At 33.7% G+C, this 15,017-nt stretch overlaps 2 long non-coding RNA genes across 9 annotated transcripts; one reads left to right on the top strand and one right to left on the bottom strand.

Moving 5' to 3' along the window:
* Nucleotides 1-2,635: 2,635 nt before the first annotated feature.
* LOC136229133 (uncharacterized) lies at nucleotides 2,636-13,867 on the bottom strand. Of its 3 annotated transcripts, XR_010688994.1 has the most exons (8): nucleotides 13,733-13,867; nucleotides 13,298-13,516; nucleotides 12,458-12,688; nucleotides 12,358-12,373; nucleotides 5,551-5,745; nucleotides 4,990-5,203; nucleotides 4,254-4,417; nucleotides 2,636-3,597 (listed from the first exon to the last, which is right to left on the bottom strand). It is a non-coding gene; the product is annotated as an uncharacterized lncRNA (long non-coding RNA). The 3 variants fall into 3 exon arrangements; XR_010688993.1 differs by lacking the exon at nucleotides 12,358-12,373; XR_010688995.1 differs by lacking the exon at nucleotides 12,358-12,373 and having other exon boundaries at nucleotides 2,636-3,441.
* LOC136229132 (uncharacterized) lies at nucleotides 5,743-11,311 on the top strand. 6 transcript variants are annotated; one of them, XR_010688992.1, is made up of 5 exons: nucleotides 5,743-6,574; nucleotides 7,080-7,201; nucleotides 9,608-9,743; nucleotides 9,834-9,882; nucleotides 10,513-11,311. It is a non-coding gene; the product is annotated as an uncharacterized lncRNA (long non-coding RNA). The 6 variants fall into 6 exon arrangements; XR_010688988.1 differs by having other exon boundaries at nucleotides 9,714-9,882; XR_010688990.1 differs by lacking the exon at nucleotides 10,513-11,311 and having other exon boundaries at nucleotides 9,714-9,743; nucleotides 9,834-9,994.
* Nucleotides 13,868-15,017: the final 1,150 nt, after the last annotated feature.

Raw genomic sequence — 15,017 nt, 5'->3', positions numbered from 1 at the left:
TGATAACCGAACTGAACCAAAAAATTCGATTCGGTCAACTTTGATTATTTTAGTTATTTGGTACTGTTCGGTTTTTAAAATTATACAAAATTCTGTTCGGCACCCCTACAGTTTAGTAGAACCACGACGGGAAGTTCAGAGATTTTATGGTGTATAAAAATAATAATTATACTTATATTTAAAATATAACTAATTTAATAAATAATCTCTAATAATTAAACAATAAAAACAAATAATTTAAAAACCTCTAAATCAAATAACCCTAATTATATTCTACCAAAAAAAAATAACCCTAATTATACGTATAAAATAAATAAATAAATAAGTAAAGTCTAATAAGAAAAACTTAAGTGCTTTCACTTTTTGTTAAATTGTATCCAAACGAAGATCGAGGTTTTCATTTTTATTAAAAATAAGGATCATTTAGTTTGATACTATATATAAAGATGACTTTTAACGATCTCAAAGTGGATATTTCACAAAATTAAAGTTGTTTAGCACTATGATAAACAGATGAATGGAAGAAGAATCAAATCTATTATTCATGAATTCAAGATGATGATCACAGGGAAGCAATAGAGGCTTATATACAAGTTGCTGCTAACAAACTCTTAACAAATTAAGTTGGATATGACTATTATACCCCTGAACTAATAACTACTTAATACTGAAATACCTATGCTCATTTCAACACCCCCTCCTCAAGTTGATATACTCAGTATTTCAACTTGCAATGCCACTGGTAGCATAGGTGTACAGATGCATTTCATGTAAAGATGAAGTCATTTGAGATCCTGTGAGTGGTTTTGTCAACAAATCAGCCAACTGATGACTTGTACTGACATAAGGAGTGCAAATAAAACCAGTTTCTAGATGATGTCTCACTATGTGGCAATCTATTTCCACATGCTTCATTTGTTCATGGAAAACCGGATTAGCTGCAATATGTATTGCTGCTTGATTGTCACAGAATAGAGGAATTGGCAATTGCGTTTCATACTTGAATTCTGCCAATAAATATGATAACCACTTTATCTCACAAGATGTTGTAGACATTGCTCGATATTCTGCTTCTGCAGAACTTTTGCTGCAAGTCCCTTGCTTTTTAGACTTCCATGACACTAAACAATTTCCAACAAACACACAATAACCAGTCACTGACCTCCGAGTGATTTGGCATCTACCCCAATCGGAATCACAGTAAACCGTCATCTGTGATAAATCCCCTTCTTTTCCATAAAACAAACCTGTGTCTGCTGTCCCCTTGAGGTATTTAACAACATACATTGCTGAATTCATTTGAACAATAGTTGGATTGTTTATGTATTGACTTAATTGTTGTATTGCAAAAGCTATATATGGTCTCATGAATCCCAGATATAATAGTCTACCAACCAACCTTCTATATTTTTCAGGATCCCCATAGGCAGGTGACTCATCTTCAATTCTTACTCGATTCATAAATGGACTTGTAGCAGTGTGAGATTCAGTTAATCATGTATCTGTGATCAAGTCTCGAATGTACTTTGATTGTGATATCAATAACCCTCTGTCTGATCTGGCCAGCTCAATCCCTAGAAAGTATTTAGCTTCTCCCATGTCCTTTATAGTGAAGGACTCATCCAAAGCTTTCTTTGTATCATTTATCAACACCATTGATGTTCCAGTTATTAAAACATCATCCACATAGACAATTAAGGCAAGAAAATTACCATTAATGCACTTAGTAAATAAGCAATAGTCATGTATTGACTTGACAAACCCCAACTGCAGTAGTTTTTCTGTAAATGCCTTATTCCACTGACTGCCTGCTTGTTTTAGCCCATATATGAACTTTTCAAGCTTGCAAACCATGCCTTTACTGTCATAACCTTCAGGTGCCTCCATATATAGCTCTTCCTCTATTGTGGCATGCAAATAAGCATTATTAATGTCTATTTGCTGTATTGGCCAGTTGTTGAAGGTGGCCACAGCAAGAAAAACTCTGACTGTTGAGTGACAGGTGAATAACTGTCATGGTAGTCAATGCCTGACATTTGATTGTACCCTCGAGCAACTAACCTTGCTTTGTACCTAGATACAGTTCCATCAGGTGCATACACTAGTATAGAAATGGTCTTTGGCAACGGTTTATTTTGGCCATTGGCAACGGTTTGTGACCAATGTAAGCGATGCCAATACTTGGCAACGGTTTTCAAAACCATTGCCAAATATATTATCACTTTTGGCAATGGTTTTTTTTATGAAAACCGTTGCTAAAACCACTCCAACTAGCGTGTCTGAAGTGGTTTAGGCGTCGGTTTTTCTTGTAAAACCGATGCCAAAGGTAAACTCTTTGGCAACGGTTTTGTAAATCAATCGTTGCCAAAAACCAATGGCGTGGATTTTTCTTGTAAAACCGATGCCAATGGTAAGCTCTTTGGCAACGATTTTGTACTAACAACCGTTGCCAAAAATCAATGGCATCGGTAAAAACCGATGCAAACTGTAAGATCTTTGGCAACGGTTTACATTCAAAACCGATGCCAATGGCGATACGATTTTTTATTTAATATTAATTTTTTATTAAATTATAATTTGTAATATATATGTATATAGGCAAAATATATATAGAATAGTCAAATGAACCCAAGTGCATTGAAAACTACATGTTTTTTATAAACATAAGAAATTACATTTCACTCACAATCAAGTTTGTCCACAACAAGTACATTTGAACAAAAAGCTTTATACGAGTGTATCAATCTTTCCTTGGATAAGTTGAAATTACTTCACCTCTCACTCACTCACTAGTAATCTGCAGAAGAACATATTCCTCCTTTAAAATGATGGAACATATTCCCGTCTCTCACAATAAACTCTCGTTCATAAACCTTTGTATGGCAATCCTCACACACTCTCAAGTTCTTCATTATTCGAATACTTGAATGAGCTTTTGTCTTCATAATCCCATATGCTATAGCAAGTTTCTCGTTGTGTCTATGCAGGGCATTTTCTTTTTCCTCCTAGTCTATGTCAAATTAATAATGCATCAGCAGTACTTACTGTATATCCTGCCGGTTTTATCTTCCTAAGAATCTCTTCCCACATCCGTTCGATCTTCACAATTTCTAGGTGTGTTTTGTCTCCTATGGTAAAGCTATGAACTTTCCCATCTATCTCAATCAGAGTATATCCAAGATGTTCCTTTACTCCTCTCTGCTTCATCATATGTCTCATGCTCTCGACGTTTTCCCACTTGTTCGTGAGTGCATAAACATTTAAAAGCAGCACGTAGTAGCCACTGTGTTATGGCAGTAGCTCTATTAAAATCTTCCCCACTATTTCTGCTATTTATGCATTTTTTTTATGTTCGACAAGCTCCGAGTAAGGCTCCCCAGATTGGTGCATTAGGCTTCACTCGCATTTCAAGGACAAACTTCTTTGCTTCTGCTAACTTCCCTGCACGGTAAGCAGATCAGCATAGACGACGTAACAATCAGGCCTCACAACACACATCATAGCAGACAGAACAATCTGGCTTCACAGGCTACCATGAAATACTTGATTCTCTTCTATTAGATCTTTCCATCCTAACCTCAACAAAATGCTACAAACCTGTAGAAGATATTAAAGATGAAATACTTCTCATTCGGATAGAATAAAAAACTTATTCAGCAGTCCAACATAGTTACATGCCCATGAATCATGATGATATGTCTAATATATATTCTCACTTAAAAGGTGAGGCTTGTTGCAAATTGAGAGATGGAAAAATGAAATACTAAAGAATAAGAATGACAGGAATGTTCCCTTCAAGCATCAATGCACTCTCAAAACTAATGCCTAACAACTCACAGCAAACCATAGAATGCCACGAATGTTCCCTTCGAGCATCAATAAGGCCATACATAATTGATTGTAACTTGCAGGTGTCAAAATGAAATAGTAAATTCAAATCAGACACCAAGAAATTGACCGAGCATTGCAATCAACACAAGTATGTAAACTAAGATTCATTAAATTCATGGACATGAGTGAACAATGCAAGCAAATTCCCTAAGTTCACATGGCATATCTCGTGAATCCAAGTTACAGATTATTGCTCACAATTAAAACATTTATAAGAATGCCCAGAAATGCATATGCTACTACTGCCCACAATAAATATAACATGAGCAAATACATAGTACTATTTTCCTCCTAAGCTACTTTCTTACCTCAACAGTAAACTGAATTACCAACAAGATACTTTAACTTATATAATTACTCACCTGCATTAACATTAACACAGAGCTTGCTTGGATGATCTGCTGGCTGCTGCTGGTAGCATACCGCTTATCTTCTTCATAATAAGTATTGAAACCTAAGGTCTCATTTATTTCATCAAAGCTAGGCATGCTTCCAGGAGGAGGAATTCGACCTCATTTAGTGAATCCTGCAGGTCAGCAAAAAAGGTAGGATCTTGAATAACAAGATAGATTTTAGTTATTTTTTGGGCCTAATGAATGAACTATCCCCTAATAAAGTGATCCTATAGTACTCAACTACATCAACAACTTAAACTACTCAAGCAAGCAGCTCTCTGAAAGGTCGTCCGTATTTGTAGTCGTAATTAAGCTTGCAGCAAAGCAACCATAATAAGACTATGTTATCATGTCTATACGTAAACAAATGAATTATCATTATTCATATTCCCTTACTGTGTGCATGCAGATTTACACCTTCATGCATCTCTACTAGTTTTTGTAGTATGAGTTCTATTCATAAAGGAAAGTAACTGTCAATTTTTCAAAATGTTTCATTTTTCAGTAGGCTTTGCCAAAGTTAACCAACAAAAGAAAAAAAAAATTAATCTTATTGAATTTCCCAAAAAATATAGTTTCTTCTATCACATATGAAAATATACATGCATAGCTCTTATAGATACCCCAATCAAGGAAAGTGGGTAAGCCACAAGTTCATATCCAATTTCCTCAAGTTCAAAAGGGTAGAGAATTGGTGTTTTACCCCCTCCTTCAAGCATGTTGGCCTGCATTGGATGTATAAGATTCATAAGTAGTATTGATATGACAATGACACCTGCTGGAACTCCTTCCTTTCGCATGCTTTGACGTTTCAAATCAATCTTTCTTTTCTACTTTCTTAGTTTCGTTGAAGTACTAAATTTAGTATTGAACTGTTTTGCCACTATCATACAGTCAAAATCATGGATGAGGCTCCCCTGTGCCAATAGCAAGCAAGTTAGTCTGAGGCTGATGCAGAGCAGATCATCAAGCAAGCTCTGTGTTAATGTTTATTATTAAATTAGCCAAATTGAATCTGAGTCAGTAAAAGGAAAACTTTACTCTATTTTGTGATATTTTAGAATGGTACCCGTCTATATGACCCAGACCAATAAAAAAATAGATATATAATAATAGGCAAAAGACATAAAAATAAAATAAAAGGACAAGGCCCAAAGTGTATATTTGTCATTAATGTACTTAATGCTAGTATTTTATTCCTAACTATTAAGTAAGTTGAATTTAAGCATTTGAGCATGAGCAAATAGATGTATAAAATTGATACCTTTTGGTGATCCAAAGGCAAGTTGAAGCTTGGAGAAGAGGGCAACAAGAGGAGCAGAGCCGGAAAGTGTATGTTCAGTTTTTTCATAGTTGGAACGATCATCGGAGAAACTATCATTCTTATCAGGACCTCCGAGAAGGGCCCCATGTATAACATTAGGATTTGACTCAGGCCGATGATACCATGTCTCAAATCCTTGCACACATTCAATAGGAGAGTGAAGAACAAAGACAGACGCAATTGAAGATCCTTTATGGTGCATATGAACTGGATACACTACAACAAATCATCACTTATGCCATGAATCATGCCATGGGAATTCAAAATTCGTGGCATATTTTCATTTAGCCACGGGAAAAAGAGATTACAGCACAAACTTTAGATTACTTGATATATTTATGTCACGGGTAAATTTTTTTCGTAGCAAAAATACACTTATGCCATGAATTTTGCCACACAATTTTTTTATGTGTGGCTAAATCTAATTATGCCACGAAAAAAGTTGTATACGTGGCATAAAATTATTTATGCCATGAGTAATTTATTTCGTGGCAAGAATATATTAATTATTTTCAATCTATTAATTTTAGGATAATAAATTATTTACTACTAATGTGGTTACCTATTACATCAGTGAGTTTTTATTTTCTAAAAATAATTAAATAGTCCATAAAATACGTTTTCATCAACTATTTAGTATATTAGGTAAACTATAGGACTAAATAATTATTTATCATTAATTTTAAATATATCAATTTCTTATCTAGATAATGTGGCGGGGTAATGTAGGAGGGAGAATAAAATTTCATTTGCAGCCAAATTTCAGAAGCCAGCGACTCCTGGTTTGTTCCTTAACCCTAGTTTATCTCTATACTTGCTATCTCTGAAATTCTTTCTGCGCCAAAAGGCTTCCTTCACTGTCCGGTATCCATCGACTCTAAAAGTCGAATATTAAGGTTCTTTCAGATTGATTCTTACTCTTCGGCAATTTCTGGGCAACAACATCACGTCAACGCCATATACGGTATTATAACTCTCTATTTTCTGTTACTTCTTTTGCCTTTTTGCTTGCTGGGAAATTTAGAACTAATTCGAATTAGTTCGTTCTTAGATCTTTTGAAATAGAAAAGGGAGACATTTAATTATTCAATTTAAGATTAACAGGGAGCTCGATTTTAATTTCATATTGGTTTGCATCTTAGTTCCTATGGTTCTGCATCTTCTTTCCAATGGCTTACATTAGGGATTTGAGTGGATAATGCTTGAATGGAGTTTTAATGCTTCTTTATGGTCATAATATTTAATATGTTCAAACTTCAATTGCAATTAGGATTACTTTCATAAGAGGATTATTTTCAAATGCACATGAATACTGCTCACAGCCTCGGTTTCACAACATTATCCACTCAAAGCATTATCCAGCATTTTATTACTTTCATATTTAATTTCTTAAAACTTTTCATCTGAAATTATATTTATTATCACTACAAAACTGATGCTCACAACCTATTTTACTTCCTTTGTGTCAGCATAGCCAATAGGACTTCACCACAGAAGCAGTGCATCCAAAAGTTTGGCTATTGCTCAAAATCAGCAGCAGTTTATGAACTTGCAACTCTTTCAATCTTTATGCTACTACTTCTCTCATTAGGTAAAAAAGAATGGAGTTATGGCCTATTCTTATACATTTTCTTTATCGTTCTAGCATCCATTTTTCTTTCTCAAAAGGCTTGAATACTTTCATTCTTCACAAGTAAGGAAGGAGATTTTTACAGTTTATATATAGTCAGATTAGACCCATATTACTTTTTGAACTATAAAAGGTTGTAATTTCAGATGCATGTGAAATAGGCTACACATTATTTATCCGGTTTGATAATTGGAGCTAAAGGTCTGGTTAGGCAGACTTGATGTGTGTGATAATAATTGGTGGAGGCTGAGTATGACAAATTGAAAAATTAGGAGCTGAATGCTTGAAAAAAACAGAATGTTGATTTAATTGGACTAGAATTGTCACAACTAGTCGTAATTACTCATAAATTACACGGATTATAACAATAAATTGGATTAACAATTATTTAGCGCATATGGTTATACCTAATAGATCAGTCAGTTAGTCCTTATGCTTTTCTAAATAACTATATGGTCCCTCAGTTTGGTTCCGTTAAGCTATTTTTAGTCATGGCATTAGATTTATTTACGAACAAACTTTTACATGATTGGGTGGAAAATCTAATGTAATGACTGAGCCTTCCACTTATGTTTTTGAATGACTTTGTTGGTTTATTTAAGTTCTCGTGCAATGAAATGGTTCATTTGGTTCATAGTTTTTCTCTTGATAGAGGGAATAACTCTCAAATGTGAGGATAGAAGTGATCTATGTTCCTATTATTTGGTGTAAAATAGAGATGTAGCTTTTGAGTTTGCATGATATGTTGGAAAGCTATTTGCAATCGTGAGTTCATATAGGTTGTCTTCCATGCTCAATACATTCTCTCATTTCGCTAGCTTATTTTTCTCTTTTTTTATTTGTTTGGATGGCCCCAATGAGTTGAAAGTTGCTCTGTAATTTGGTCAAAATCTGGTATTCTAACTGAATGTGATATAAGTATGTGTGATGAATCATTTGGACATGGAACTTTTAACCAATTAGCAGTTAGTGTAAGGCCCTGATGTTCGCTGTTTTCATATGGTTCACTCCCTCATTTATGATCTTACACATCTGATCTTTTATTTTTAAATATTGAGGTTCCAATTTTATTTTGTTTAAACTTTTAATCAGTTAGAAAATTTAAATGCCTCTCTCATAAATCATAAAAAGAAAATAAGAAAAGCAGAAAAAGTCTTATGCAAAGATTGTGTGATTCAACAACTTATGGAAGTTGACATCTCACTTCAAAACAAAAGGCATCAATCTCGCAATTCTATATTGTAAATTTATTTGGGATGAAAATGAAAGCACTCAAAAGTTAGAACTATTATTTGAAAGCACTTGAAAATAAGAAGTAATATTTGAAAGCACTCAAAAGTCACAGATAATTATTTTATTATAATATTTGAACAAATTTTAAATGTAGTTATAACTCCACTATGAGTCTCTAATGATTTTAATGTGATATATCATATTCAAATTTTGACGTGAGACTTATTAAGTTGATTCTTTTAACCATTCCAATCAATATTTAGACATTGAAATTGCATTTGGAATAAAAAATATTGACTTGAAATTAAAAAATCCATATGGCATCTCAAGTGTATATAGGAAGAAATGGCAGCTCTTGATTAGTTTCAGAGTTACTGTAATCATAATTAATTATATGCTATTGAAGTTTTGGTGAGAATTTCGTAGAGGAAGGGCCAAAAATGGGGATCTATTGGATCTTATTATTGAGGTCAGGCCCTGAGAGTCTACACATGTAAGAAGAAGAAAGTTTTACAGAGGCAATGTGAATTCATCATCAGTCAGTTAAGGATAGGGTAAGTAGGAGAGAAGAGTTAGTTATAAACTACTAGTGAATTGGCAGGGGTAACCATCTTTTTCTATTAGAGTAATGTTTGGAAAGGGAAGAAGGTAGGCTGATTTTGTTATGTATTTTCTTCTTTGCAGAATTGTTCTGGTTTGAGCAGAGAGGGGAGAGAGAGTTCTTCCTGGGAGGGTAGTTTGTCCTTGTTCCTTTCATTTCCAAATTCGGATGAATTCAATAACAACTCCTATATTCATATCATCTTGTTTGTTTGTTGTTTGGGTTGAAAAGATCATCTTGTTTGTTTCTATTAGAATTCAACGACAATTTAAAAAATTTAAAGATTTACTGGTTTGAATATTAGTCTTCTTGTGTGCACAAAACTTCATTAAGCAAGGATTCTAACAATAAACTATAAAAAAGTACAAAGTCATGGTCTTGAAAACCGAAGACATTTTAGTAATTTAATAATTAAGGCAAGTTGGTATAGGTTGTCATTTTTGCTCAATTTGAATAATAAAAAATTGGGATAGAGCAAAGAATTACTCTGTTATGTTAAGTGTTTGATACTTTGATTTTTTTTTTTTTGCTAGCTTTGATACAAGTTGATTCACAAAGCATTTTCAAGTAAAGCTTTCAAGGTTGGATCAAGAGGTTGCTAAAGTTATTGATTATTGTTCATTTTTTTTTTTATATTAGGTAGGCAGTGCTTCTCTTGGCAGAAAAGTGGTATGCAATAGCTTGCCTCGTAACACATTTGTCAATGAAATTTAAGTTCAATTTTGATATACTAAAAATGAACTTTTTTACTCTTAATAGATGATTGTTTGGGAATTGTAGAAATCAACATGGAGCTGATGGATCAGGGGTACATTGTAACTTTGAAAAATTGATTATATTCAACTCCACGATTTTTCCATTGTTATTCGTATGCACTATACCATCCGAGAATAAATAAATCTTTGTGTTGGATACCTTTATTTTAGACTTCGGGTTTTCTTGATATTGTTTTTAGGGAAAAGTACAAAAATAAACCTTGTGGTTACACCGGTTTTCGATAGCACCCTTATAGTTTAAAAGTTTACAAAATGGTACCTTGAGGTTCATTCCGTTAGCAAACACATACCAAATTGACTAACGGTGTTAAAAGTCAAAGGAAAAGAATTAATTTGGTCATTATATTTATTTATTTTATAAATTAAACCCCCTTATTATATAATTATTATAGATAATTTTCAAAATAAAAAATAAATATCACTTATACCATCTTCCTCTCTTTAATTTTTAATTTTTTTTCTTCTTTACCTTTCATCTCTCTCTCATCTTTCATCTCTCTCTCATCTTTGTTAATATTTATCCTTTTATTTTTTATTTCTCTTCCCTCTCATCCATTCTCTCTCATCTTTGTTAATATTTCTCCCTCTAGAATCAATGGAAATCAATTCAATATAAAAATGAGAAATCAATCATTTTTCTCTTTAATCCTTGGCATTCTTAGGATCTTATGTTGGAATTGTGAAGTGGGGTTGTTTGTCGGCAACGGAACCATCACCAAATAGAAAATAGTCAGTTCGTGGTATCCCTGTTTCAATCAGAAGTTTTATGGAATGATTGTTCAATTGCAATCAGAACCTTCCCAGTAGAAGTATAGACGTGCTGGAATTTTTGGAAAAAAGGTCGACCTTATAGATCACTATGAGAAGAAGTTAGAAGATATATAGCAAAATGTGAGATTGGAGCAATCTGGTGTATCGTTGGTGGAAGAAACTCGAGCTAGTCTGGCCCAAGAATGGAAACAATAACAGATGAGACGTCACCCGAAACTGAATCAGTGGTGGCCTCTTGTATCTCTTCGTCCTTGAACCGAAAGAGGAAAAACCTATCTGTAATAGCCGTGAAATAATCATAAGGTTTTGAGATGAAACCAGGATAAAGAAAGATAATAGAGGAGAAAATAGAAAAGAAAGAGAGAAGATGGAATAAGGTTGCAGCCATGGAAGCTTGGAGTTCGATCTTGAAAAAAGAGATGGAGAGAAGAGTCTATAAGAAGAAGATGGAGGCTCTTGTCTGCACATTTAAATGGATTCATGGGATTTTAGAATGCTATTTCGTACTCCTCATTGATGGGCCAGCCTAGGTGAGTATCCTAAGCCTTTCTTTTATTCATTTTTGCACCTATGTATATATATTGTTAATTCATAATTAGTTTAACGAGAAATTTTACACTATAGAGACGAGTTCATGTAATAAATTTCTTTGGTTCACAATATGGAACATCCTTTTCGGGATTGTGTTTTCCGGATCAGTGTTGTATCAGATTAATTGATTTTAGAGAGAGAAACATTAACAAAGTTGAAAAGAGAAAAGAGAGAAAGAAGAAAAAAAAAAAATTAAAGAGAGATGATGAAGATGGTGTAAGTGATATTTATTTTTTATTTTGAGGTTTGTTTGTAATAATTAGATAATAAGGGGGTTTAATTTATAAAATAAATAAATAAATATAAGGACCAAATTAATTCTTTTCTCTTTGACTTTTAACACTGTTAGTCAATTTGGTATGTATTTGCTAACGGAATAAACCTCAAGGTACCATTTTGTAAACTTTTAAACCACAAGGGTGCGATCGAAAACCGGTGTAACCACAAGATTTATTTTTATACTTTTCCCTTTTTTCTACTTCAGAGAATTTTTTTTTATGTTGCTAGAAGTTCTTTTTGTTGAATGATGGAATGATTTGATATTCATTTAATAATTATTTATTTTTCATTAAGAATGATTAAGATTTGGACTTTGTTTATTTTCTATTGTTTCATTTGATTTTAGTGTTGCTCCTTTCAATCCATGATAATAATAATAATAATAACAGAAATTACCAAAATTTGATTAAGTTTGCCACGATTATGCTTGTGGCTAAGTAAGTTTGTAGGAATGAGTGTTTTATTTTTGTCACGGTTATCCTTGTGGCTAAGTAAGATTTCTAGTAAGTTGTGTCCTATATTCGCCACGATAATTCTCGTGGCTAAGTAGAATTGATTGCCACAGGTTGTTATATTTTGCCACAAGTTTTTTACTTTTGCCACGATTTTATTCGTGGCAAATATATACGATTAGCCATGGATTTTCACGTGGCATAAAAACCAATTTATGCCACTACCACTATTTTTCCGTGGCAACTACTTAGTCACGTTCACTTGTGCCTACCTTGAATTTTCGTGGCTAAATAGCATAGCCACGAAAATATTACACTTAGGCCACGATTTTAACCGTGGTACAAGTGATGATTTGTTGTAGTGATACTTTTCTCCATATCCAACCAAGTAGCTCATAGAGTTTGGGTTTTTACCAAGTATGTAATCATCCTGTCACATTAATTAATTAATTTCTAATATGATCAAAATAATCAACCATAAATTGCCAAACACTTATATGCTAAGTCTGTGTACCTGAGATTGTGCGAAACTAAGAAGCTCCTGGGGTAAGACTTGGCCTTAATGATCAATATACAAATTGCTTGATATTTGATGAACAATAATGATACATACTAGTTGATTTGTGTTTGAATTGACTCAATTGGTAGCTGTATGTGTCAATTTGGTTGATAATCATCAACTTTTTGCATCCTCACCATATGTTTGATAAAAATCCCCAATGAGGAAATTTTTTGTTCCTAGTTCCTACGATCAATAGATATTCAATATGAATCTGACTTTTAAAAAAATTCTCATTCTCATTCTCAAAAGAAATTCTCAGAGCTAGTTCTTTCTCTTTCCCAGCTCGTGCCAGCTCTTCATCATATGCTGCAATATGTATAAGGTGCTATCAAGTTGCAATGCTTGCCACTATGACCATTTGTTTCTTTCATATGTATACGTTTCTAACTAGCTATACTAATAAGCATGTGTATAACAAAGATTTAAGGAAAATTCTATTAACTTCTCCACATGTAGTTCTAAACATAAACTGCCCAAAGACTGACTAGTTTTGAGTAGTTTCTGTCCTCTCCATCATCCATATTATGAAAGTTAAGTAGAAACGGTAACCAAAAATAACACAAATATATCTACTCTGATAGTTGACCAGCAATAGGTAAAAAAATACTAGACGTGCCCCCAAAACCTGAATACAATTATTTTCACAAATGAAGTTTTAAATGCTCAACCCTAGACGTACCAAGAAAATGAGTACTGATTGCTCAATAGCCAAATGTGCCTCACAGGCTTATTTCCAATATACAATTTAAAAGAATTAGATATTACCTTTCTACTAAGGAGAATAGAACATACCACTGTACAGTAGGGACTCATTGGCGAGAGCTTTACTGGATCATCTAAAGCCATATCTACATTTTCGCAAGCAACCAAAACAAGGATATGGCGGTACTTATGAAGTAGCTTGATGAATTTCCACAGCTCAGATATCTTTAAAAAAATAGCTTATTCGAGCCATTGGTCAATAACTAATATCATCGAGACTGAAGGATCTCCGACCGTCGAGATTCTACACTGCAGATAGTCAATTTGCGATGAGGAGGCAGAAGAGAAGGAAGAAGTTACAGCGTTTGTGGAAACTAATCAGACCTATAACAATCGCTTTCCAAGACGCCATAGATATGAACTCGATATAGTAGAACAAGAAAGAGACAGCTTGAGATTAACTTTATATAAACCAAATTAAGTAGACCAAAAATCGAGTGAAACTTAAAAGATTGAGAGATATACCCGAATTTCTCTGCGAAGTCTGGCTTATACCGTGAGATCCGAAAGCCACTGCGTGAACATGGGAAGACGACTTAGGGGAAATCGAAAGCCACTGCGTGACCTGTTGGGGAAGATGACAGCGTGATAAAAAAATTAGTTTTATTAGGTTACTCATTTATAATTGGAGTCTGGTTTTTTTTTTATGAAAACCGATGCCACATGAAAGAATAATTGGGGTTTTTTTTTTTTTTTTGAAACAAGAATAATTGGGGTTGGTTTGTTTTAAAACCGACCCTAATAATTTCATTGGGTTGGTTTCTTGAAAAAATTGTCTCCAATAATAATTATATTTGCAACGGAAATTAAAAACCGACCCTAATGATTTGTTCTTAAAAAATTGTTGGAGTCAGTAATTTCATTAGGTTACTCATTTACAATTGGAGTCGGTAATTTAAAAACCGTTGCTAATGATAAAATATTGGGATCGGTTTTCTGAAAAACCATTGCCAATAATAATAGTATTGGCAATGGTTTTTTTTATCAAAACCGACCCTAAAGCTCTTTGGCATCGGGTTTTTTTAAAAACCGATACAAATAATACTTTTTTAGTGTCGGTTTATTGAAAAACCCGACCCTAAAGACCATTGGCTTCGGTTTTATTTACAAACCATTGCCAATGAGGCGTCACCAAAGGCCATTTCTGTACTAGTGATATTTGACCTTAAGAATCCATCTTATGTGATGGTTGTCTTTCCTTCTGGTAAGGGCACCAACTTCCATGTTTTATTTTTCTCTAATGCAGGCAACTCCTCAGCCATTGCTTTCTCCCATTTAGGATGTCCCTTAGCTTCTTTGTAGTTCTTTGGTTCTGGTTCCTTTCTTAATTCTGCTAAATATGTTGCATGTGTTTTGCTTAGCAAAATAGAACTCTGTCCCTCATGTGCAGCATGATTAACAACAAAATCTTTCATCCACAGAGGCTGTTGGTGTTGTCTAGTTGTCCTTCTACCTTGAATTGAGGCAACTGGAGATTCATGTGAGGGTGAATTATGTAGGTTGGCATTGTCAATGACTTGTGTTTCTGCTATTTGAGTAAAAGTGCTTGAATTTGTTGTTTGTGGTATTTCTGTACTTGGTATTGCGCCAGTAGTAATCATTGCATTATCTTCTGTATGTTCATCATCTATCCCTATTATCAACGAGGGATTATGAACCTCAGATCTCCTATCTTCTGATAGTTCCTGCATATTACAAATGTTAGTGCTATATGGGAAAAATGATTCATCAAATTTCACCTCTCTGGATG

This window comes from Euphorbia lathyris, chromosome 5, assembly GCF_963576675.1.
Source record: "Euphorbia lathyris chromosome 5, ddEupLath1.1, whole genome shotgun sequence".
NCBI classification, from domain to species: Eukaryota; Viridiplantae; Streptophyta; class Magnoliopsida; order Malpighiales; family Euphorbiaceae; genus Euphorbia; species Euphorbia lathyris.
Note: the sequence above shows the minus strand (reverse complement) of the source record. Positions and strands in the feature narration are given on the sequence as shown.